The sequence below is a fragment of the Cornus florida genome, unplaced genomic scaffold (assembly GCF_030987335.1).
Source record: "Cornus florida cultivar Cherokee Brave unplaced genomic scaffold, ASM3098733v1 CherokeeBrave_3.0.0_Hap2_Chr11, whole genome shotgun sequence".
In the NCBI taxonomy this organism is placed as follows: Eukaryota; Viridiplantae; Streptophyta; class Magnoliopsida; order Cornales; family Cornaceae; genus Cornus; species Cornus florida.
In genome coordinates, this window is record NW_026775581.1 from 112,773,819 (window position 1) to 112,799,718 (window position 25,900).

Below are 25,900 nucleotides of genomic sequence, written 5' to 3' on the forward strand. Positions count from 1 at the left end.
AAAAAAAAAGCAATTCTACGCTTCTCTACACACTGTTCTTATTTATTTTTATTGTTTTTGAGTGAGTTGTTTTATTTTTCTCAATCATTATTGGTTGGGCGAAATTTTGCACCTACAGGGAGTCTCTCAAGATTTTATCAGTTTCATCGCCAGAATGGACTTGATCTGTGCATGAAGACGAGAACCATGTTGCTCATCACATCACATCACATCACATCAGCCATTATGCTGGAATAAATCGCTTTCATAGTTTTATATGTTTTCTTGTTCATACATGACAATCCTTTATATGTGCGCGCGTAATTCTTTAATTTTTTTTTTTTTTTTCTTTTCTTTTTTGATATAAAGGGATCGAATGAACAATACAAACAAGCCCCAAAGAAGAATTGTCATGTATGAACATTTCCAGCATGTCACAGGCATCACAACTTCTCTTCATCCTTGCTTCCTCTCTCTTCTTCCTGATCATGACCTCCTATGGTGGAGACGGCATGCATAGATTCATGCCCTTGGCAAATGTGTGGCAAGGTCAACATTAGCTACCCGTTTTGGCTAGTAGACACCACAACCTCGAGCCAATACTGCGGTTACCGGGGCCTCGGCCTTAACTGCTCAAGCTCCGGTCACCAGCTCATCCTCAACCTCCCCAACAACGGCTCTTACAACGTTATAAATATAAATTATGACAATAATACCCTCATCCTCGTATACATGGATGTTCTCACGAACCCATTCTGCCCCAGGCCGCGTCACAACCTTAGTCTTGACACTAGTGTTGTTCCATTGTTTCGCTCCCAATTAGATTTGAACCTCAATTTTTACTTCAGTTGCAGTGGTTACTACAAAACAGCCTCCTGAAAAGTGCTTGGGAATTTGTGTGAACATGTCCTCTTATGTTTTTGTGGCTGGGACAGAGCCCACCGGTTTTAATAATTGGTACGATTACTGCGAGGAGAAAGTGGTCACAATCGTGATGGAAACGGGGATGACGAACCTAAGTTTTCCCATTTTCAGTCAGTTTATTGCCGCCATGAAGCAAGGTTTTGTGCTCGATTGGAGGACCGTGACCGAGTGCGGCGCGTGCGAGGCCTCCCATGGGCGCTGTGGCTACAACAACTTGACTAGAGATTTGTTGTGCTTTTGCCCTGATGGCACCATTCAAGGAGAATACTGCAAAAATGGTACCTTCTTTCAGTTAAATTTATCACCTATGTTTTGATTAATTTGGCATTGGTCAGCACCTGTTACAACAGGACTCTTGTCCCATGTTAAATTCAGATTGGGTGACTCAATATAATTTATAACCTTAGACAATAAATAAATAAATAAAGTAACCTTTTAATAAAATAAACATTGGTTAGGCAATCGCCTAACTCGTCTAAGTCACGATTCAAAGGGAAGTGAAATTAGTATAAATGATTGAATTTGGTGATAATTAGTTCAAACTCAAACTAATAGTCGTTTGTGATTGCTTCTCTATTGCTTAAAAACGCTTTTATTTTGAAAAGTTGTGTTTAGATGTGTTTGGTAACCATTATAAATGCTTTTAATAGTTACTAAATTTAATTCATAGCGTTTGAATGAAAATAGGATTTGGAGTTTTTAAAACTGCCTTGTGAGTAGCGATTGAATATTTTAGGTAACTATTTTTCATTATACAATTTTGTCCTTTTTATTTTTTATAAAGACAATTACACCAGTTCCTTCGTAAAGTTGCTATTATCAAACATGGTAACATCATATTAAAGGTTATTATTGTAAAATTAGCAATACACTTCCTTAATAAATATACTATTATCAAATATAATAACATTATATTAAAGGATATTATGCTAAAATTAGCAATAAAAGTGTTTTAAAAAATTTGTTACCAAATAAATTAAAAAAATAATTTAATTATGGAAAGTACTTAATAGATTGTGTAACCAAACACTTAACATTAATCACCCTAATTTTTAAACAGTTCTATTAATAAAAGTAATTTATTTTATTTTATTTATTTATTTATTCCAACGGCAACCCCAAACCCCTAATGGTCTTTATCTCCATTGATCGGTTGCTCTTGCTTCCTTAGCCTCACTGAAGACTGCAATATTGTTTGCTGCAGATAATAATTGGACGCTACTACTGATGTTGACAATAGGTACCATATTATTGCTAATTTCTATCCCCAAAAAAGTGATTGCTAACCATTATTTGTTTGTCAATACATATTTAAAATAACAAATAAGTATGCTTAATGGATCAATGCCATGCCTATATTGCTAATTTTGAATATAAAAGACCATTTCTAATTTGTTCTTTCTATATTTGATTTTTAACATCCAAATCTCTAATTGCAGGAGCTGTTATGGGTGGAATTGGAGTACTACTGATTACACATTTTTCTGCTTTCTCGGATCAATTATCGAATAAATGTGTATAGTATTTTTAGGTGTGAATTATTTTATTATTAAATGTAATATGTTATTTTGTTATTGGACCACATATGGGTGAGTAGCTTCACCCTACTCATCGGTGAGTAGTTAAGTATTATCCCTAATTAGTATTATTTTTTGTTGCGCTAGATCAAAAGTTTCTTCTTATACATCAATCATATTATGGAGGAAAGAAATAAATAATAACCAGAATCTTGAGGCCTTTATTAGAAACTATGGATCTTTGTTTCTAAAAAGATATAACGGTTCAGATATTAAGAAAATGATAAATAATATTTTTAGAGATAAATTTGGTTAAGGAGGATATGGTTGTGCGTACAGAGGACAACTTCTTGAGAGTCGTCATGTAGTAGCGAAGCTCCTTGATGAATTCAAAAAAAATGGAAAAAAATTCATCGATGAGGTTGCAAGCATCAGTAAGACTTCACATGTTAACATTGTCACTCTTTTGGGGTTTTGTATTAAAGGCCGCAAAAGAGCTCTCATTTATGAGTTCATGCTTAATGCTCTCTTGAAAAGTTTATATATGGTGAAGGTCTTCCGAAAACCAATGGATATTTGGGTTGGGAAAAATTGTATCAAATTTCAATTGGGATAGCTCGAGGACTTGAGTATTTGCATCGTTGGTGCAGCCAACGGATATTGCATTTTGACATAAAACCTCACACCATTCTTCTTGATGAGGATTTTTGTCCTAAGATCTCCGATTTTGGACTTGCAAAACCATGTACTAAAAAAGAGAACATTATATCAATGTTGGAAGCTAGAGGGACCATAGGAATATATTGCTCCCGAATTGTTAAGTAGAAATTTGGGAGGAATATTGTACAAGTCTGATGTCTATAGCTATGGAACGATGGTACTAGAAATGGTTGGAGGAAAAAGAATGTTGATGACGGGGCAAGCCATACCAGTAAGATATATTTTCCACATTGGGCTTATAAGTGCCTTGAGCTAAATGAAGATCTAGGATTTCAGGGTGAAATGATTGAGGAAGAAAATGAAATGGCAAGGAAGATGGTATTAGTAGGGTTGTGGTGCATACAAACCTATCCTTCACAAAGGCCATCAATGAGTAAGGTGGTGAAAATGCTAGAAGGAAGCAGAGGCCCTGGAAATTCCACCCAGACCCTACTTGTATTCTCCTTCAAAATTAGCAGCAGAATAATCTTCTACGACATCACCGAAGTTTTAATTTATTGTTAAAATCACATATCATTCATTATGTCCAGTCATTGCTAACAAATTTAGCAGAACATATCATTATAAGGTTCTGGTTTGCAAGAACTTTATTATGGCAATCAAAATTTGAAGGCCGTGTGTGCAGCTTATTATTATTATTATTTTGGGTAAGTGAGGTGTGCAGCTTTTTAATTTGCACAAAACATGTTTTGTATTCTTAGCAGACAGAGAAAGTCTTATAATTCCCATGTATATATGCATGTTGTTGCAGCATACAAGTTCTCTATATTTTTAAGTTACTAACACATCAACATCTGCTCCTGCAAACTAGACAGGTGAGAGTAATGCCATATATAACACGTGGATCTAGATTCCAGAGCTCATGGGATCTTAGATTGGGTGGTCATTTTAATTCGAACATTCCTTATATATTTATATATATCACATTTATTTATTTATTTATTTATACATTTTAAGTCTTTGAATTTAGTTATATAGGTTTATTTGCAGTTACCAAATCTTATGAAGGTATGGTCTCTCCTTTTTAAAGGGGAGGTAATTGAGAGGCTAGGCCTTTCTAGGACACAAAATATTGTAAGTTTGTGCGGTTTGCTTGAACTTTGGAAAGAAAATTTGAAGGAATGCTATAATGATTCATCAAAAAGAGTGATAAGGCTATGTTTGGCTAGCATTGAATTGGAACTTATGAATTGAAGAAAAGTGACACCGAAAATTGAACCAAAATTTTCTCCAATTACAATGCTTCAATTCCATGCCGCCAAACATACCATACCTTTATTTTAAATAACAACAAAATGATCTGGGAGCTTCATATTCTATTATTCAATCAAATCTGTCCGGAACTGCGACCATTAAACCAGGTATATATTTGTTCTCCGCTCCATTGTCCTCATGCTTTCTTCAAACCATTAATACTGTATGTTGAATCTAACCTCAGGCCAGAAACGCAGATGATCCTTGCACTAGCATGCAGTAGCTTTAGTCCAACGTCCATTATAACACAGACCTAGTTATGCAGGTATCGAATCGATCAGTACTACCATTGTCCTAACCCAGACACAGCACTAGCCTTGGCATGAAACATTCAAGTTCTGGTGGTGAACAACACAATGAACCACAGCCAATTTTGAGGATTTTTTTTTTTTTTTAACTCGTCTTAGTACATGTTAATTAGTTTTAATCACTCTCAAAGAGATCTGTCTTTTTTAAAAAAAAAAAAAAAATCTTATCTGGATGTTGTGAGACAAAAGGGCTTGTATCTTTACAACTCACTTATAATTCCTCTTTCTTTTCTTAATTTATTTTATGCAAATTTGCTGTGTGTTTTGATGTCATTAGTTAATTTCCATGAGAAAGCTTACAAATCCTTTACGAGCACTCGTTGTCAGGTTCTGCTATTTGCTGTTAATCAAGTAATTAACCAAAAATTAGTTTATACAAAAAGAATGAAAAATTAAAGAAAATAATTGAGTGAATGAGAGACTAAATTAATGACATGATGAGAGATATTAGTTTATACAAAAAGAATGAAAAATTAACGAAAATAATTGAGTGAATGAGAGACTAAATAAGTGACATAATGAGAGATATTTTTAAGAATATTTTTGGTGTACTCTAGAGTCCTTTTTATCATTTTTTATTTTCTCCAATATTTAGTTGGAACAAAAATATAATTTAAATTTTTATTTAATCCCTCCTCAATTAAAATAAGGCAATTATGACCACTAATATCATGCAAGAGATGCTTATTTGAACACGATTGAAAATGCTTAAATTCTATAAATAATTTTTCATAAAGGCAAACTATGTTTTCAGTATAAACAGCAAAACAAAAAAAAAAAAAAATTACAATATATATTGATATGTACATTGCTCGTCACATCGCATCAATTTCGTCACCAGAATGGAATTTGATCGATGTATGAAGATAAGACCGTGTTGCTCGTTACATCAGATCAGCCGGTATGCTGGAACAAATCGCATACCTCTCCTATAATTTATCTTAATTACAGATAGCACTTTTTCTGTTTAAGAAATTACGTGAATTTTTCCTAGCTTTAAAAATACCCTACACGAATCTTTCTTCCGTTATGATCATCGCTAGTCAACGACGGAAATTGATAACGTCATCTACTATTTTTACTAAAATTCTTAAAATACCTTGTCTATATAATTTCATTTTATATTTAAAATATATATATACATGATATTATATATATATATTAGGAAGAATTGAACAAGCAAGCTTCTGATCGGCAACAAATACCAGAAATTAGAAATTTCGCCGACAGTGAAGACACGGTGGTTGTGACGAGGACAGCGACCAGAGAGAAGTTTGGGTCCCTTTAATTCTGCGTGATTCCGGCAAAAGGAACGGTGGCTGCGAACAACTGGGTTTGTGGGTTTGACATTTGTGATTGGGTTTGTTGTATAGTACTAATGTACTCTGTGTGTGTGTGATTTGTTGTTACAGAAATTTTGAAACAGATGGATAAATTAGAGAGGCAATCGATGAAGCTGCGAAGGCAAAGACTCATCGAGATCGGAGATTGGAACTGCTTAGTGGCCAGAATAGAAAAATGATTAGTTTTAAGAATTTTTCTGATGGGAATTGCCCAATTTTTTAAGTAGAAAGAACAAATTGGGCTTTTATTGAGAATTGCTTTGTCAAGAAGGATGATTTCCAAACCTATGTTTTGGATTTGACCTCTTTCACGCTGTAAAAACACACAGTCACACACACATTGACAGAAGTAAACCGAAAACACTGGAGACATTTAAGCCGAAAACCAATCAAGAAACAGAAATAAGGATTAAGAAAAATACCCTTTCGTCGGAGGGTTTCTTGTGCTGCTGGGGCCTTTCGTCGGATTTACTCGGCGGGAAAGAAAGAGGTGTAGCTGGACTCGTAGACTCGACCATGAATTTGGGCCCTCTCTCTGTTCTCTGCGGCGGAGGCAGTGACAGCGTCGATTTCCTCCTTTGGGTGCCCCACCTCAAACGGGCCTCAATGAGAATCGGAAGATCCAGCAATATATTGGCGACCACTTCTTCATCGAAGGAAGCAGAGAGAGTGGGAATTACGGCGGCGGCGGCGACGGTTTCGATCATAACTTTCTTCTTGAAGTTTGCGGATTTTAAGACAATCTTCATGAATGCAATATCGACGAAAGAGGACTCAAGAAGATTGATGCGACAATCAACCACTTTTAAATGGATTTTTGGACACGATTAGAGGATTTTATAATTTTAATTTCTTAAGAATTATTTTCCAATTGAGCCTAATTTGGCTCAATTGATGACGACCACTTTATCTATTTTCAGTGGTAGTCTCTTCAGATTGGTATTCAGTATGATCAGTTCAAAGCTAATGTGTTCTCTGTTCCGTACACACACATGAAAATATTCATTGACATATTGCTTTTGAAGAAGATGACAAGCTGATGTCATGCCTACTAAATAACTAAGAGGGGTAGTTTAGTAATTTTAGATGTCGAGGAGAACGTATTTCAGTAATTTTGACAGCTCCATTGGTGTATTTAACGGTCCGTCACACATAAGTGAGGTTCATGTAAGATATTTTTAAAAGTAAGGAAGTTCGCGTAATTTCCGAAACAGGAAGGGTTCTGTCTGTAATTATGATAAATCATAGGGGAGGTCTGTGTAAATTACCCTTTTATATGTGTTCCACAAGAAGTATATACTGTATATGCATTCTCAAAGGTTCTATGCCCACTCAAAGACGTAAAATAGTTATTGAGGAACTCTTTCTTGTTCATACATGACAATTCTTTAAATGTGTGCGCACGCGCGCAATTCTTTATTTATATTCTTTTTTGATATAACAGTAAATAGTACATATCAAGGGTGAATTCATGATTTGTTAATGGAGGGTTAATATTAAACAAGGGGGAATTGGGGATCGCAAGATTAAAAAGTTGAAAATTTTTAGAGGAAATAAGGTTAGACTTTATAGGGAGAGAATGAGTGAGCTTTTAGATTTGTGCAAGATTAGGAATTTAAGAGTTATCTGTGCTTTGACTTAGTGATTGTTTAGGACCTGTTTGGCTTGGGCCTATTTGGTTGGGTCTTTGTTTTAAAATTGTGGGTTAGATATTGGGCTTGTTTGAATGGGTTAAAATTGAGGGGCTAATACTACTATTAATTTTTTCTTTTTAAAAACATTAGGCTAAATATACCTATACTTAAAAATAAATTTTTTTTTTTTTTTTTTTTTAAGGGGGAGGGAGGGGTCAAGCCCCACCTTGGATCCGCCGTTGGTACATATATACTGATAAAAGAATGAACTATAAAAACAAGCCTCAAAGAAGAATTGTCATGTATGAGCATTTTCAGCATGTCACAAGAATCACAACTTCTCTTTATTCTTGCTTCCTCTCTCTCTTCTTCCTGATCATGACCTTCTATGGCGCCAACGACATAGATTCGTGTTCTTGGCACACGTAACATTAGCTACCCGTTTTGGCAAGTAGACACCGTACCACAGCCCCGAACCAATACTACGGTTATCGGGGCCTCTGCCTTAACTGTTCGACCTCCGATCACCGGTTCATCCTCAACCTCCCCAACAACGGCACTTACAAAGTTACAAATATAAATTATGACAATAATACCCTCATTCTCATCGACATGGATGCTGCCATGAACCCATTCTGCCCCAGTCCGCGTCACAACCTTAGTCTTGACACTAGTATTGTTCCATTGTTTTGCTCACAACTAGATTTCAACCTCAATTTTTACTTCAGTTGCAATGGTTACCCTACAAATTATCCTTGTGTGGATTGCTTGGGAATTGGTGTGAACATATTCTCCAATGTTTTTGTGGCCGGGACAGAGGCCACCGGTTTTAATAATTGGTACGATTACTGTAAGGAGAAAGTGGTCACAACCGTGATGGAAATGGAGATTGTGAAACCATGTTTTCCTTTTTTTCACGGATCAACATGTTATGGCCATGAACCGAGGTTTTGTGCTGGATTGGCGGACGGTGACTGAGTGCGGCCACGTGCGAGGTGTCACATGGTTGCTGTGGCTACAACAACTTGGCTAGAGAGTTATTATGCTTTTGCCCTGATGGCACCATTAAAGGACAAGATTGCAAAAACGGTACCTTCTTTTCATTAAATTTTACTCATTTGTTTGATTAATTTGGTATTGGCCACTTGTTGTCGATACAACGAAAATGAATGAGTATAAATAAGTAGGATTTTGAAAGTAAAATTGATATAAATGAGTTGAATTGAGTATTCGCGTGTTAGCTCTATCTAATTATTTAAGTTTTTGAGTTTGTAAATGTTAGCACCAAAACTTGGCAGCCATCTCAGCGATGACGTGGACCAATGACAGGGTGACAAATATTTTCAACATGGCACCATGAGGATTGGCCATATGGAAATTATTGGAGAAAATGGAGGTGACCTGTGGAATTATATTTGATATATTGTTTAGCTGCCAAGCTAAATGAAAGGTTGCTAAATTTTAGCAACAAATAGTTGACTACTTCATAACACATATTTATTGACTTAAAAAGAAATATTGGAATTTAGCAGTGGGTCAATAACTAAAGCCCTACAAACAAGGAGTGTGAAGTTGACTTATTCAAATAAGGTGATAATGCGTCAGCAAGAGAAGTATAATGGCCCGATACATTACTCCAAAATATCAACTAAAAGCTTAAGGAAAGGGAAATCAAAGATAAGGGATGACATGTGTCACACAAGGAGCAAATTTGGCTACAATTTGTTGGCCTAATTTAATTTCAAGGAGGAGGGAATCAAGGTAGGAGAGATTTTATAGCAAAAAGTTAGGAAAATAAGTGTAGAGAAAATTTTATAAATAGGAAAGTTTGTAATCTTTCCAAGTCGTCCAGCACCACCCATAAAACATGCATTTCTTATTCAATTGACTCTACGTCATTTTCTATCAATTTCTTTATGGCAATTTTCATTCAAAGAATTTAAGTTCTAGTAGCTTACTTTTATCTTGCAATGCTTTAATTATGCTATTTACGTTATCAGTCATTTCTTTCATACAAACGGATTCAATGGCCAATCTTTGATCAGATTTGCGTTATGTTAATTCAGCCAGTTTTGCTTTCATTCCTTTACTTTCCATGCAATTTCCATTCTGGCAGTTTTAATTATGCACCTTTCAATTAAAAATGTTTTCAATTCAATAGCAATCGATTAAATTCTTGTCATTGCATTTAGTTGGCAATTGATTAAATTCTTGCCATGACATTTTGTTTTATTACATTTTTTTCAGTCGATTTCCATTCTGCCAGTTTTAATTATGCTATTTTAATTCAAAATGTTTTCAATTCAATGACAATCGATTAAATTCTTGTCATTTCCTTTACTGGTAATTAATTAAATTCTTGCCATTGCATTTTTATTCAGCCGGTCTCTTTTAAGTCAATTTAAATTCAGTCTTTTCATTCAAATTTTTTTTTAGTCATTACATTGTTTATTTCTTTTAGCACCTAGATAAAAAGTCCATGCATCAAGGCAAAAAAGAACCTTGCTAGGAGTTCTTACTAGTCTATCTCCCACACAATAGCCTGAGAGTCAGCCATCGGAAAAAGGGATAGGCTGGTGTTCGAATCATAATATTTTGAGTGTTTTGTACAAATACTCTGGCACACCCGCAAAGAGTCCATCGACCAGTGTAAGACCAAAAAACCGCGCGAACATATTTTGGCACGCCCTGTGGGACCACTAATGGGTGTTAGAAGAAACAAAAATGCCTCGGCTTACAAAAAATTCAAAGGCCGTAGCCACTAAAGAAGATCCAAAAGAAGAACATCAACCAGCTCAGGTTGGTAGCTCTACCTTGGGCCTTGTAGATGAACTAGCTATACCATCAAAAGTATCAATGATTCAAACATAATTGTGCTCTTTGTTAGAGGCGATGGGAAGAATGAGTGCAAGTCAAAACGACCTGCATGAAACAATATCTCAGCTTTCAGCCGCCATTATGAATAGGCCGGCTCAGGATGGGAGCTCCAGCAATCAAGAATCGGATACTTAGCCGATTTCGTCACAGGTTGTTAAGTCGGTAGTAAATGCTCAGCCATCATAGTTGTGGCCGCCGATAGTTCTGCTTCAACCAAATATGATGGCTAATCAGCTACAAACCTGGACGAATTATTATCAGCCGCCAATGGTATATCAGCCAGGACTCGGGGGGCAGTTGATGGCTAACCAACCAGAAGATTGGCCGATTTATAATCAGCCACCAGCCGAAAATCAGCCGCTAGTGGTAAATCAATCATATCAAGGTTGGCCGATTTACAGTCAGCCACCTGCGGTAAATCAGCCAGAAGTGGTATATCAACCAAAACCTTTTGGACTTGGGGGACAGAATATGGCTAATCAGCCGTTAGTGGTAAATTAATCATATCAAGGTTGGCCGATTTACAATCAGCCACCTGCGGTAAATCAGCCAGAAGTGGTATATCAGTCAAAACCTTTTGGACTTGGGGGGCAGAATATGGCTAATCAGCCACAAGGCTGGCCGAATTATTATCAGCTGCCAATGGTACATTAGCCGGGATTCGAGGGGCAGCCGATGGCTAATCAGCTAGAAGATTGGCCAATTTATAATCAACCACCAGTGGAAAATCAACCGCCAGTGGTAAATCAATCACAGTAAGGTTGGCCGATTTACAATCAGCCACCTGCGGTAAATCAGCCAGAAGTGGTACATCAGCCAAAACTTTTTAACCTGGAAGGTAACTAAGTAAGGTGGAGAGCTTTAAGTCCACTTTATGCTCAGGAACCACTACAACTAGGACTCGGGGGGCAGCCGATGGCTAATCAGCCAGAAGGCTGGCCAAATTATTTTCAGCCACTAACGGAAAATCGGCTGCTAGTGGTAAATCAATCGTAACAAGAATGGCCAAAATATCAGCCTGTTGCTTTCATATCATAACCTTTGATATTCGGGGGGCAGCCGATTGCTAGTCAGCCAGAAGGTTGGATGAATTATTATCAACCACTAGTGAAAAATCAGCCGCCAGTGGTATATCAGCCAAAACTTTTGGTACTCGGGGGACAGTCGATGGCCAGTCAGCCACAAATGGTAAATAAGCCGCTAGTGGTAAATCAAGATCGACCAATCATTGATCATCCTAATCAGCCAACGGCAGTTGATAATATTCAGGTGACTAATATTATTAAGCAAGAATATGGTAATGGCCTTAGGAGAATAGGCCGACCAATGTACAAAAAGCTAAAATCAGGCACATCCGGCAATCGAACATCTACTGTATCGACCAAAAAGGGAGCGGATGATGAAGTCATAGGGGTCGACAATGATCTTTTCATCGCAGGTAGTAATGTGATTGGCCAGGCTCCCAAAGGGAAAGTTGATGAAGGGAATCAACTTAAGGTTACCGAGAGTACACCATTAACCATTCCAAATGTCAAGACTCTCATACAACACGGTTGCTGCCCTGAATGGAAAAAGAGATTAACTTCTTATCAAGGTAAAAGAATTTTAGGATCAAATCGGCCAGATTACCAGAATACTTGGCTGAGAGTGGTATCTAATCCCCAGCCAAAACCATCATTGGCTGAGAGAATTCTTTTAGATCTTCGACCTCAACCGAATTTCAAGAAAAGAAATCGGGGATGGAAATTAAAAAAAGGTTAAGTTGAAGAGAAATCTGTGGAAGAAAATAAATCGGCTATTTAATGAAAAATTTTATGTGGCCGGTGCAGTACTACACGAAGAGAATCTTATTTTGTTCAAAAGAACAAATAAAATCGGGCGACCAGCATCGGCCACTATAAAAAGAAGTCTGGCTGATGTTGACTTTAAAAAGTTCGTCAAAAAGGTATTTTGGCCGAGGATAAAACTTCCTCGGCTAGTTGCTAAAGTGTCAAATAAAGAATCAAGGACGAGTCAGGCCATCATGGCCGCTGACATTCCGAAAGCTTACCCGGTAGATAAAAAATCGGCCACAAAAGAAATATTTTTCTTGGTATTTCCGGTTGATATAGCTGAAGTCATTAAAGAAGATGACTATTCAAAAACTTGGGATGACGTAATTTGGAAGCTCCGTGGGAGTTTAAAAATTTAAGAAGATCAGCCATCATAAAAACTCCATACTGGCAGGATATTGTTCTTCCAATAGAGAAGCCAGTTAGATCGGCCCAAATGACATTACATAGCAACTTGATCTCGGCCAATCACGATCATGCCTTACTAGTAGAGTTGGGAAAATTCAATGGTGAGGTCTACCATGGTTTTATGAATGGCCAATATTTTGAGGGGTTTTAACCAGTTTTGTGGGAATAATAAAAGAACCAGGATCGGCTAGTCCTGGCTAACGTAAAATAAAGACCAACTTAGAAGTGGTCTGGAAGAAATAAAGTATAGAAGCTTGCTGGCTGCCAGTTTCTTCCATGTTATAAAAATTCCAAAAATCTTATCGGCCTGAGTGGCCAATAAGACATTTGAAATTTGGGGGGCATTTATTGGCACCAAAACTTGGTAGCCATTTCAGCGATGACGTGGACCAATGATAGGGTGACAAATATTTTCAATATGGCACCATGAGGATTGGCCATATAAAAATTATTGAAGAAAAAAGAGGTGACCCGTGGAATTATATTTGATATATTGTTTGGCTGCCAAGCTAAATGGAAGGTTGCTAAATTTTAGCAACAAATAGTTGACTACTTCATAGCATATATTTACTGACTTAGAAGGAAATATTGTAATTTGACAGTGGGTCAATAACTAAATAAGGAGTGTGAAGTTGACTTATTCAAATAAGGTGATAATGCGTCAGCAAGAGAAGCATAATGGCTTGATATATTACTTCAAAATAGCAACTAAAGGCTTAAGGAAAGGGAAGTCAAAGATAAGGGATGACATGTGTCATGCAAGGAGCAAATTTGGCTACAATTTGTTGGCCAAATTTAATTTCAAGAAGGAAGGAATCAAGGCAGGAGAGACTTTCTAACAAAAAGTTGGGAAAATAAGTGTAGAGAAAATTCTATAAATATAAAAGTTTGTTATCTTTCCAAGTCGTCCAGCACCACCCACAAAACATGCATTTCTTATTCAATTGACTCTACGTCATTTTCTATTAATTTCTTTATGGTAATTTTCATTCAAAGAATTTAAGTTCCAGTACAAACGGATTCAATGGCCAATCTTTGATCAAATTTGCGTCATGTTAATTCAGCCAATTTTGCTTTCATTCATTTACTTTTCATGCAATTTCCATTCTAGCAGTTTTAATTATGCACCTTTCAATTAAAAATGTTTTCAATTTAATGGCAATCGATTAAATATTCTTGTCATTGCATTTAGTTGGTAATTGATTAAATTTTTGCCACGACATTTTGTTTTATGCTATTTTAATTCAAAATGTTTTCAATTCAACGGCAATCGATTAAATTCTTGTTATTTCCTTTACTGGCAATTGATTAAATTTTTGCCACTGCATTTTCATTCAGTGGATTTTTTTCAAGTCAATTTAAATTCAGTCTTTTCATTTAAATTTTTCTCAGTCATTACATTGTTTATTTCTTTTAGCACCTAGATAAAAAGTCCTTGCATCAAGGCAAAAAAGAATTTTGCTTGAATTTCTTACTAGTCTCTCTCCCACACAATCGCCCGAGAGTCCGTCATCGAAAAAAAGGATAGGTTAATGTATGAATCATAATATTTTGATTGTTTTGTATAAATAATTTGACACGCTCGCAAAGAGTCCATCGACCGCCATAAGACCAAAAAACCCCGTGAACAGTAAGCAATTTTTGATCCAATGTCATGCCAAAATTCTTATCCGGAGGCATGGCAATGTTACAAGCATGGTTCGCTGGGCCGGTTCGAAACGGATTTCCTGTCATTCGTACCCGGTTCGACAGGTTCAATGGTGTGAATTGAAATTCACATCGAAACCAGCCGGTTCGCCGGTAAGCCGGCGATTTTTTGGCAAACCGGCCTGTATTGTCCCGCGCATCATCTCCCAAACCGGCCATGGTTTGAAATTTCAAAGAAAAAGTTGGTTTCTAGAGGAAAAAACATAGGGTTTCTAATGTGGAAACTGAAAAATGTAGAAGAAATTAGAGTTTTTAAAGAAGTAGAGAAAAAAAAAAAAAAAAAAAAAAAAAGAGTAAAAAATAGAAGAAAGTAAGGTTTTTAAGAGGAGGAAGAAAAACAATTACGCATACCTCTGAAAATTATGTTACCTCTGCGAATTCGAATCAAATTTCAGTTTAGAAGATGATTTGCCTTGCTTGAAAAAATATCAGCCATGGCGGATAGGGTTTCGTGGTAAGATAGGCATAGGCGTGAGAATTGGAAACCAGGCAGTGAGGCATCCTTTATTACATATATGTGAAAATGGAAGTACAATAATGGAATTACTCTCATTTACTCTATTACATATCTTTGATATTTTACCAAACAAGCCTTCAACTTATTACCAAATTAAAATATCAGTTTCTATTATATTAACTAATTGGAAGAAAGCGTAATTACAATTTTTTTTTTTTTAAAAAAAAAAAAAATTAAGTTAAGGCATTTACCTAATATACTTAAATACATTATGCATTTTATGTTATAAATTTTATTTCTTTCAAATTTAACTTCAATAACTTATATTCTATTCGATAGGAAAGAAATTGGATGCTCTATTCAATAACTTTTTACTGAATCATGCTGTAAAAAATTATGTATTTGTGCATTTTAGACCGTTTGTGAGAGTTAAATTTTTTTTATGAATGCGATAACTGATTTTGTTTCGTAACACCAATGCATGATCAATTCTGTTATACCGCCGCTAAGAACCTTGATTAGAAGGAAATTTTGTTATGAATAGGAGATGAAAAATGATATTTAAACCTACAAAACTAACTTGAATTAGACAGACGTGGAGGATGCATTCGATATCCGCGAGAGCTTGTGTACTCTTAAAAGAATCAAGAAACAACTAATGGGTTTTATGTCCACTGATCAGTTGCTTTTGCTTCCTTCAAGCCTACTGATGATGACTGCAATGTTTTTGTTGCAGATAATAATTGGACTGTGCGACTGACGTTGACAATAGGTAACCATTATCCTATGTTAATTACATTTTAAAAACGTAGTTATTAGAATTTCTATTTTTCCAGTGGGTTTCTTAGTGACAGATAAATTGATCTTCAACTATATTCACATTAGAGCTAGAGTGTGGCTAATTATTTTTTGTTTACATTCTTTTTTGCATAACTAATTTTGAATTCTTACCCATGATTTTTTTTCCCCGGAAAAGTGATTGTTAACCATGATTTCTTTGTCAATATACATTAAAAAGACAAATAAGTATGCTTAATGGACCAACGCCATGCATACATTGCTAATTTTGAGTATAAATTGATCATTTCTAATTCGTCATTTCTATATTTGATCACTGACATCCAAATCTCTGATTGTAGGAGCTGTAGTGGGTGGAATTGGACTACTACTAATTAGTATCATTTTCTATTTCGTTCGATCAAAAGTCTCTTCAAATACATCAATCATATTTTGGAGGAAGAAAATAAATGATAACCAGAATTTTGAGGCCTTTATTAGAAACTATGGATCTCTGTTTCTAAAAAGATATAATTGTTTAGATGTCAAGAAAGTGACAAATAATTTCAGAGATAAACTTGGTCAAGGAGGATATGGTTGTGTGTACAGAGGACAATTATCTGACAGTCGTCTTGTAACAGTAAAGCTCCTTGATGAATCCAAAGAAAATGGAGAAGAATTCATCAATGAGGTTGCAAGCATACGTAAAACTTCACATGTTGACATTGTCACTCTTTTGGGGTTTTGTATTAAAGGTTGCAAAAGAGCTCTCATTTACGAGTTCATGCCTAATGGCTCTCTTGAAAAGTATATATATGGTGAAGGTGTTCCAAAGATCAATGAACATTTGGGTTGGGAAAAATTGTATCAAATTTCAATTGGGATAGCTCGAGGACTCGAGTACTTGCACAGGGGGTGCAGCCAGTGGATATTGCATTTTGACATAAAACCTCACAACATTCTTCTTGATGAGGATTTTTGTCCTAAGATCTCCGATTTTGGACTTGCAAAATTATTTACCAAGAAAGAGAGCATTATATCAATGTTGGAAGCCAGAGGGACCATTGGGTATATTGCTCCCGAAGTGTTCAGTAGAAACCTTGGAGGAGTATTGCGCAAGTCTGATGTCTATAGCTATGGAATGGTCTGATGTCTATAGCTATGAAATGGTGGTACTAGAAATGGTTGGAGGAAGAAAGAACACTGATGATGGGGCGAGCCATACCAGCAAGATATATTTCCCACATTGAGCCAAATGAAGAGTTAGGATTTCATGCTGATATGACAAAGGAAGAAAATGAAATGGCAAGGAAGATAATATTTGTAGGGTTCTGGTGCCTACAGGCCTATCCTTCAGAAAGGCCATCAATGAGTAAGGTGGTGAAAAAGCTAGAAGGAAGCATAGAGGCCCTGGAAATTCCACCCTGACCCTACTATATTCTCCTTCAAAATCAGCAGCAGAAGAATAACCTTCTACTCCATCACCGAAGTTTTAATTTATTGTTAAAATTATTTATCATCCATTTTGTCGAGTCATTCCTAACAAATTTGGTAGAACATATCAAGATAAGGTTCTGGTTCACTAGGACTTTATTATGGCAATAATCAAAACTTGAAGGCCATGTGTGAAGCTTATTATTATTACTGTATTTTTAAATTTTATTTTTACTTTTTTGGGTAAATGGGGTGTGCAGCTTTTAATTTGCACCACATAAGTTTTAAATTTTTAGCAGACAGAGGAAGTCTTATAACACCCATGTATATATACAGGGTAACACATCAATATATGCTCCTGCAAATCATGCACGTGAAAGGTATGCCATGACGTGTGGATCTAGATTCTAGAGCTCATGAGAGCTTAATTGAGAGTTCTAGCCATGCTAGGCAATCTTTTGCTTGTTTTCTTCAACTTCTTCGGAATAAAAATAAAAGAAATAAAAAAGTTTTTAAAAAAAATCTTATTAATGCAATTGGATATATATATAAATGGGTATTTTGTGGTTTACCATAATGATTCATCAAAAAAGAGCGAAAAGAGTAGCGGAATTTAAATTTTGGTATCATGACTTAGTTTTGATATCGAGTATGGTGGTTTCTATTCAAAATATGAGACAGCTCTATATTTTCCAATTGTGTGCTAGTTTCATATCAAAATTCTAAGTCCTACATATAATTTAAATTTTGCATTGATCTAGGATCTTCATATTCAGTTCTTCAATTAACATCAAATCCGACTAAAATTGTGACCATTAATCAAAAAATTTGTTTTTTGATTCATTCTGTTCATACTTCCTTCAAACATTTAACATCAAATCCGCCTAAAATTGGGACCATTAATCAAAAAATTTGTTTTCTGATTCATTCTGTTCATACTTCCTTCAAACATTTAACATCAAATCCGCCTAAAATTGGGACCATTAATCAAAAAATTTGTTTTCTGATTCATTCTGTTCATACTTCCTTCAAACATTTAACGTTGTATGTAAAAATCTAGTCCTTGCCTAAAACATAGATGATCCTTGCAGTAGCTTTAGTCCAACTTACATTATAGTAATTATATGTATCTTCTGGTTTTTCTTATATATATTTATAGAGTCGCGACTCCCGAGCATTTAATACCCCGTAGTATGGATATGCATATATTTATATAAATCACTATGAGTAGGGGTACAACTTGGGTTGGGCACCCTAAACCCAGCCCAAGTCCGGCTCGATTTTTTGCGAGTTTTGACAATTATTTTTATAATTAGGGTGGGCCTGAGTTGAAAAATCTCAACTTAAATTTAATTATGATTGGGGCTGGGTTAAGGTGCTAACAACCTGAATCAACCTAAACCTGAATTTTAATATTATTTTCATATATTTTTTAAATTTTAAATACATTATATATAATATTTAAACTATGATTATCTTTTTTTTCCTTTCAACTTCCTTTCTTAAATCTTAATTTCTTATTGTATTTTAACATTTAGTAGAATTAATTTTTTAAGAATTTGTTTGTAATTTATTAAAAATTTACAAAAAGTTTTTTTGATTTTTTTTTTAAGTGTAAGTTAATCTAAAACTAATTCAAGATCATATTAAATTTTCGGTGTGGAGATTAATCATATTAGTTGCTCGAATTTTTAATCCAGAATCTAAACCCGAGTTACAAGCCCGAATTTAAATGTAAAAGGATGTGTTAGGCTCTGGTTGAGTAGTTAGGGTTAGGTTTGGGTTTAACATTTCATATGGTGGATTGGGTTCAAGTTATACCTCCAATCCACCCTAGTTGCAGTCCTAATTATAGATTCTTAAAACCCTCTAAAGTTTATTATAGGGACGAATAAGGACCTCCCATAATTCAACCATTAATAAAGTAATAAAAATACTAAAATACCCTTCCTACAATAAAAATCAAATTAGTAGTATAAAATTCAGTTAATGTTATGACTATTATGAACATTAATAAACAAATTCAATTAAATAATGGCATTTTTGGTATTTAAATAGTAAAATACAATAAACAAAATTCAATTAATGTCAAAATTCAGTTAAAAAGTAGTAAAAAGTTAAGTAAAAAAGAAAGGCATTTTCGGTATTTAATATTATTAATTAGTCATATGTGCGAGACACGTGGTTTGTTAACTGTACGTTTGTTAATGGTTGATTTCCTAAAAAGCCCTAATTTGTAATGTTTTTAAAATTTTAAGAGAGTTATATACCAAAGTAAAAGAGAATGGTATTATTTGCTTAAAAAGTAAATTTTAGGGATGTTTTATACACTTGGTCCATATTTATATCATCAAATCTTTTTTTTTTTTTTTTTCCAGTAAATAAAAATATATTAATGTGAAACAAGAAAGAGGGCTAAGGCCCTTTAACAAAAAAAAAAAAAAAAAAAAAGAGGGCTAAGGCCCAGAAACAAAACCCAAGGCCAGCAAACCCAAAATGGGAAAAAAAAACAGACTCAAAACGCACACAATAACTGGGAAAACAATCCAAAACGCCTCACAGCGACTGGGCTAAAAACAGAAAGACCCACGCAACATATATTCATAAATTAAAAATAAAAAGCTCTTTTGTCTCTTTGCATTTTATTTTCTTCATAAATGTAAGAAGTAAAAATTACACTTGAAATTTATGTAAACCCTAGAAAATTTTACTTAACCTGGAGAATTTTAATTACGCATAAGAAAAAAGAGACCATATCATTTAGTTTCTATTTACTTTTGCAATTCTTTCTTTAATTACTTATGATTCAGTCATTTTCATCTTTCTTTAATTAGTTATGATTCAGTCATCTTCATCTTTGATTCATGTCTTTAGCATAACTTTTAATGAATTATCAATTAATTAACAAAAATATATATATATAGGTTAGAAAGAAAAATGAAAAATTCACTAAACTAATTGAGTGAATGAGAGACTAAATGGAGTCATCTCTCCCCGGAAGTTGTGTTTAGATTTTTTTGTGGTTGCTTGATTGATCTGATTGCGTTTATGTGTATATGTATCGCTTTGATTTCAATAGTATTCGTTTTAATCATTTTTAGTTTCTTCCAATATTTCGTTAGAACAAAAACAAAAAACATAATTAAATTTTGAGTTAATTCCACCTACACCCCCTGACCTTTGCTAATATTTCACTCACACTCCCTCTACGTTTCAAAATTCCACCTACACCCCTGAAGTTTTGATTTACATAGCAAATTACCCCCTATTGTTAAGCAACTAACGCTGTGTGCTGATGTCAGCATGATAAATTTGTTAGAAGGTCAATTTTACCCTTCTAATATTTAAAATGACATCTTTATCCTCGTTGACCAATTCATAATTACAAAACTAGCCTCATTTCACTTAAACACACAAATATATATATATATAGTCTTCCACCTCCCACACAGGCACAGACCCTCTGACGGAGCACGAGACGCGCATGCGGACGCCGGCCCTTCCGACAGAGCACGAGACGCAGATGTTCGCCGCTGATTGCGACGCTGTCGAGGCTGTAAGCCTGTAATCCGACGTCCTGCCACCAAGAGACACCGATTGCAACATCGTAGAGGCTATAATCCGATATCCCGCCGGCAAGAGACATCATTGTGATGCCATTGCTATTGTAATCTGACATCTCGCCGCCGAGAGACATCGATTGCGACTTCGTCGAGGAGTAATTCGACATCCCGCCGTCGAGAGACATCGATTGCGATGCCGTCGAGGAGTAATCAAAGGCGGCAGTGGAGCGGCGGCAGCACCATTGCCACCACCACCGATCTGACGTCGTTTCTGTTTTGCTGGCGATGGGTACTACAAAGGCGAGCCGAAGCGATAGCATTGCCGTCGACGTCGATCAAAATGCCATCGGCATCGCCGTTTTAACTTCGATAAAATACTGTGAGCCAAACTTAGCCGTCTCGAACCACTAGAACTCGATGCTGCAACTCCGAGGTTTCGTCAAAGTTCACCTTCTATTTCTCTGTAAACCTCACTCGAAACAGAACAACTAATTTTTGTTAATGGGTTCCAATTCCTAAACCCACCTTCTATTTCTCTGTAAACCTCACTCGAAACAGAACAATGGCAGGAACTGGTCACCGTCGTCATAAGCGTCAATCAGGTCATAGTTCACGGCTTGATGGGTCTTAATATTTGGGGTCATACGGAATTGTCTGTGGAGGCTCAAGTTGAGAGCTTGAGTGACAGTGGTGAGGCCAAGAACCACGACACGATCGTTGGGCGACAGTGAAGTTTTTGTGACTGTAGCGGTCGAGGAAGAGCTCGTCGATGCAGAGGAAGATTATTTGGGACGCGATTTGGTCGTTCAAGAAATTAAAGTCTTGATGATTTAGGAGCGATCCTCTGTGTACATAGATTGTAGAGAGAGAAATAGACATATATATATACATATATGTAATGTGGTATATTGAGAGAGATTAGGGTGTTTTTAGTCTTTTTAATTTAAAATACGAATTTTTATATAAATATCAATATTTAATTATGGGCAATATCGTAAAATCACACATCTCAGTTAGTAAAAGTGACGGCCGTCACTGAGAGGGGTGGCAGGTGGAATTATAAAATGTAGAAGGGGTGTAAGTGGAATATTGACAAAGGTCAGAGGGTGTAGGTGGAAAACAACCAAATGCATATATTCATTAGGGCTATATGCATTTGTAAATAAACGGTAACTTACACCTAATTTATTGCTACCGTTCATCCAAATTAAATGCTATATGCATTCACAAAGATAATGTGACCTTCAAGAGATGTTTATTTGAACATTAAAAGTGGAGTCACCAAACTGTCCGGCCGCTGTTGCCAGCAAACTTAAATGTTGTTGGACCATAAGCACATGAGTAGTTTTAAATCACACGAGTATCTCTATCTATATTGTGAATACAGCATACCCTAAATAGGTTTAAGCCCAATAATTTAATTTCTTAATTCTGAACATTTGCAAATTCAAGTTAACAATCATTCTGTTAAATAATGATAATTATTGATTAATATGTACTTAATTTATCTCCACTGCACCCTCAAATTACCATTATTTTGAGGGCCTTTATTTCAAATTAGGATTTTTTAGAATTAAATCCTATAATTTTTTACATTGGTCCCATTTTTAAAAAATATTTGAAGTTGATCCTATTTTTAAACTGGTCTGTTAATCATTTGACAGTCAACTAAACAATTTTTTAAAAATTCAAAATTGTCCCTATATTGTTTCCTACCAAACTACCCTATTGTGAATCAAAACCCTAGGAGTGCAAACCAAATAAATGACTAAAAAAGTTCATTTCAAAGAAAAACTTAATTGAACTAATTGTATGTAACGTGGTATCACCAACTGATTAGATACTAACATGTAATGATATGACTTACTAAAATATTTTTTTATTTATGTCATATGATATAAATTATTAATAATACAAATAACTAAGTATTAAAAATGCAGAGAAATTTTTCATAACTATACAATGCCTTCAAGAACTTTAACTCATAACTCACATGTGACCCTCCCCTCCACAATAGACTTGCAGTCCATCTCCACCACCACCTCTCGATAGCCATGTCGGAGAAGAAACTTAAGACTTTCCTAAACAGCTAGGGCTTCTGCAACTTCTGCATTTAAAAGAGAGGGGAAGAAGAAAGACTACACACATATGGGATTGCCGTCATGATTTCTAAGGATTAAACCACCTTCTGCTTCCTTAGAGGAGAAATTAAAGGCAGCATCGCAATTTAATTTCAGACAATTTAATGCCGGAAGGAACCATCTGGACGGGGAGGGAAGAGAACGCTCAGAAAAAGACATGAGAGGGTTCTCCATTTCTGAAATTTTCTTGAACTCTGAAAAGTTTGCCAAAGCTCTGCTCACTATAGCATTGGGCTCCCATTTAGACTTGTTAAACACCCAATCGTTTCTACTTTTCCATATTTGCAAGCCATGAAAGAGCATAAACTCAGAGCATAAACTGATTTTACGTTTAGTCTTTAAATTCCAAAAGCTATGCCATTTCCCATTGAATTACCCCTTTATATATATATATATATATATATATATATATATATAGAACCCTCACAAAGGCAACACATATTCTAAAATTAAAAAAAAAAAAGTTTCTTCTTTTTGCATTTTATTGTTGGTCCCAAGAGAATACAATTCATATTTGCAAAATTGATGCAATTATATTGATGTACTACTTGGATTGGTTCTGTGCATGGGTTCTATTACATTATTATTATTATTATTATTATTATTATTATTATTATTATAATATTAGAGTAACTCATTAAATTAGTGAAACCTCTGATTTGATTAACTTTCCTCGGACACTTATTTTGTTAATTGACTATTAAAAAAGTTAAAAGTTAACTAATTTTTAAAAATATAATGTCAAAATTTTGAGTAATGAAGATGAGATGTATGAGTTCATAAATGAGTTCCAGACCAAGTAGGCCATAGATGTCGTGGACTTTGACTTTTTCTGTTTCATTTTTTTTTATTGAATTTGATGTTTAATTGAGGCATGTATTAAACAAATTGTGAAATTATATTAACATATATTAGTGTTTCCAATCAATTCAATTCATAAATTGAAGGAAGGCAAAGAAAAAAAAGAAAGAAAGAATAATAAATAAATAGAGAAAAAAATGACACCATATTATGAATATTATATAAAATATATTAAGTAATCGTCGATTTATATTGTTGGCTTAATAAGCTAAATTATGTATCATGACTCAAAATTAATTTCATAATAATTTCATTGAATTGATTTAAAGAATAAATTAGGAACGAAATCAGGTTGGGAATACTAGATGTTGTTTTCCGAATTTTCTGTAAAATACCCAATCATTAGTGTATTACATATTCATACACATATGATACCTGCACTTCTTTGATTCATGGTTTATGGCTAAATTAAAATGATATATCTAAGTTAATTTAGGTTGACATTTGTGTCCAAATTAAAATGATTTAAATTGGGGATAGTTTTGTCCTTATATTTTTTAAATTAGTTGTCTTTTCACTTTCCTAACAATTAACTAACGGAAAAGTTAACCAAACCTGAAAGAGGTTTAGATTTTTTTTTTTTTTTTTCACTGATCCATGAGCAATAAAGGTAAATGTGAGAGGTGTCGGAGCATTTAACCCTAAAGAAAATGATAAAAGTATTGCATTTATTTTATTTTATTTTATTTTTTTAAAGGAATAAATATTTTGAAATAATTTAAAAATAAAAAATGGGCTATTAATACAGAACAGAGGAGTACATTATGTAGAATTGTAAATATAAATATTTTTTTGCACGATTTGTAATCTAAAATAGTGCCAAAATTACACAATTATAATTTGTCGGTTACAGCTGGACTAGGAATTTAAATTTGTCCTAACTTAATTAAGTGCTCTCTACCTGCTTGAGTAACACCCACTATCGTACACCTACTAAGTGCAGTTCTTTAATTTGAAAAAGATATAATTGCAATTCATATTACTCTTACTACATATTTATTTTTAAATGATCGGCTATTATATACATAGTAATGATAAATTTAATTGCAATATTATAAATCTTATAGGTAAAGTATGGCAATATTAGATATGAGTATAAACGTAAAGAATGGAAACAAAAGTGTTAATTTTTCAATTTCTTTAATAATTTAAAATTGAAAAGAAATGAAACAAAAGTGTTAATTTTTCAATTTCTTTAAAAATTTAAAATTGAAAAGAAATGAAATGATAATGATAGAATATATAAGAAAACTAATATTAAAGTCAATATAGAATTAAATTCACAATAAGCTCTTAAGGTAGGGGTGAGTGGTGACACGGAATTCTCTCCTACACAGATAGGGTCCAGTGTGTTGTAAAAACAACGTAATACTTTATATCAAAATACATTAATCTTTGACACAACGCATATAATACACTTAGAATGAAAAAAACAAAACATGTAATAATTTTCGATATATGATAATATTTCATATTGCATTTATTTGTATAAAATTAACATATAAAAAATTATTACACGTTCCGAACTACATTATCCCAGAACTATCCTAGTTTGTGGAGTGGTTACATTGTTGTGCTGGTTCATATGCCCTCGCCATTATAGGTTTTGGTCGGGTTGGGCTATTAAGTTCAAGACAACAAACTTTTTTATGTTAGCACTTCATATGGGAGACCAGTCTGAACTCAATCCAGCCCCCCACCCCACAAAAAAAAAAAAATAAATAAATAAATCCCTCTGACCCCACTCTTTTCAGGGTTACAATAATTGGTAGGAAAAGATAATAATTTGAATGGGTGAGGTAACTTGGTGTTTCCAATAGCACATTATTGCTTCAAGTAACATCACATTTTTGGTAGTTGGTGATTTACACACAATAAAAATATATATCTTCTCGCTATTACACCCCAATAATGCATCTTTATTACTTTCACATCCAAATACCCAATCAAGCGCTACATCACAGAGGGCTACTTCCTCCCACATTTATTGATCCTTTGTAATTGTCTATCTTTAATTTTAAGAGTTTTTTTTTAAAAAAAATTAAAAGATAATAATAAAAAAATATGAGAAAAAGGAAAGATAAATTATTATTTTGCTTTCACTTCTTAAATTTGACAATTAATTTTGTACATCTTAAAGAAGAAAAATAATTAAAAAAAGCAG

At 34.5% G+C, this 25,900-nt stretch overlaps 2 pseudogenes; both read left to right on the forward strand.

Annotated features, from left to right (window-relative positions):
• The first annotated feature begins 883 nt into the window (after positions 1 to 883).
• On the forward strand, positions 884 to 3,606 carry LOC132281875 (LEAF RUST 10 DISEASE-RESISTANCE LOCUS RECEPTOR-LIKE PROTEIN KINASE-like 2.5; annotated as a pseudogene).
• A 7,172-nt stretch (positions 3,607 to 10,778) lies between these two features.
• On the forward strand, positions 10,779 to 17,165 carry LOC132281876 (LEAF RUST 10 DISEASE-RESISTANCE LOCUS RECEPTOR-LIKE PROTEIN KINASE-like 2.1; annotated as a pseudogene).
• Positions 17,166 to 25,900: the final 8,735 nt, after the last annotated feature.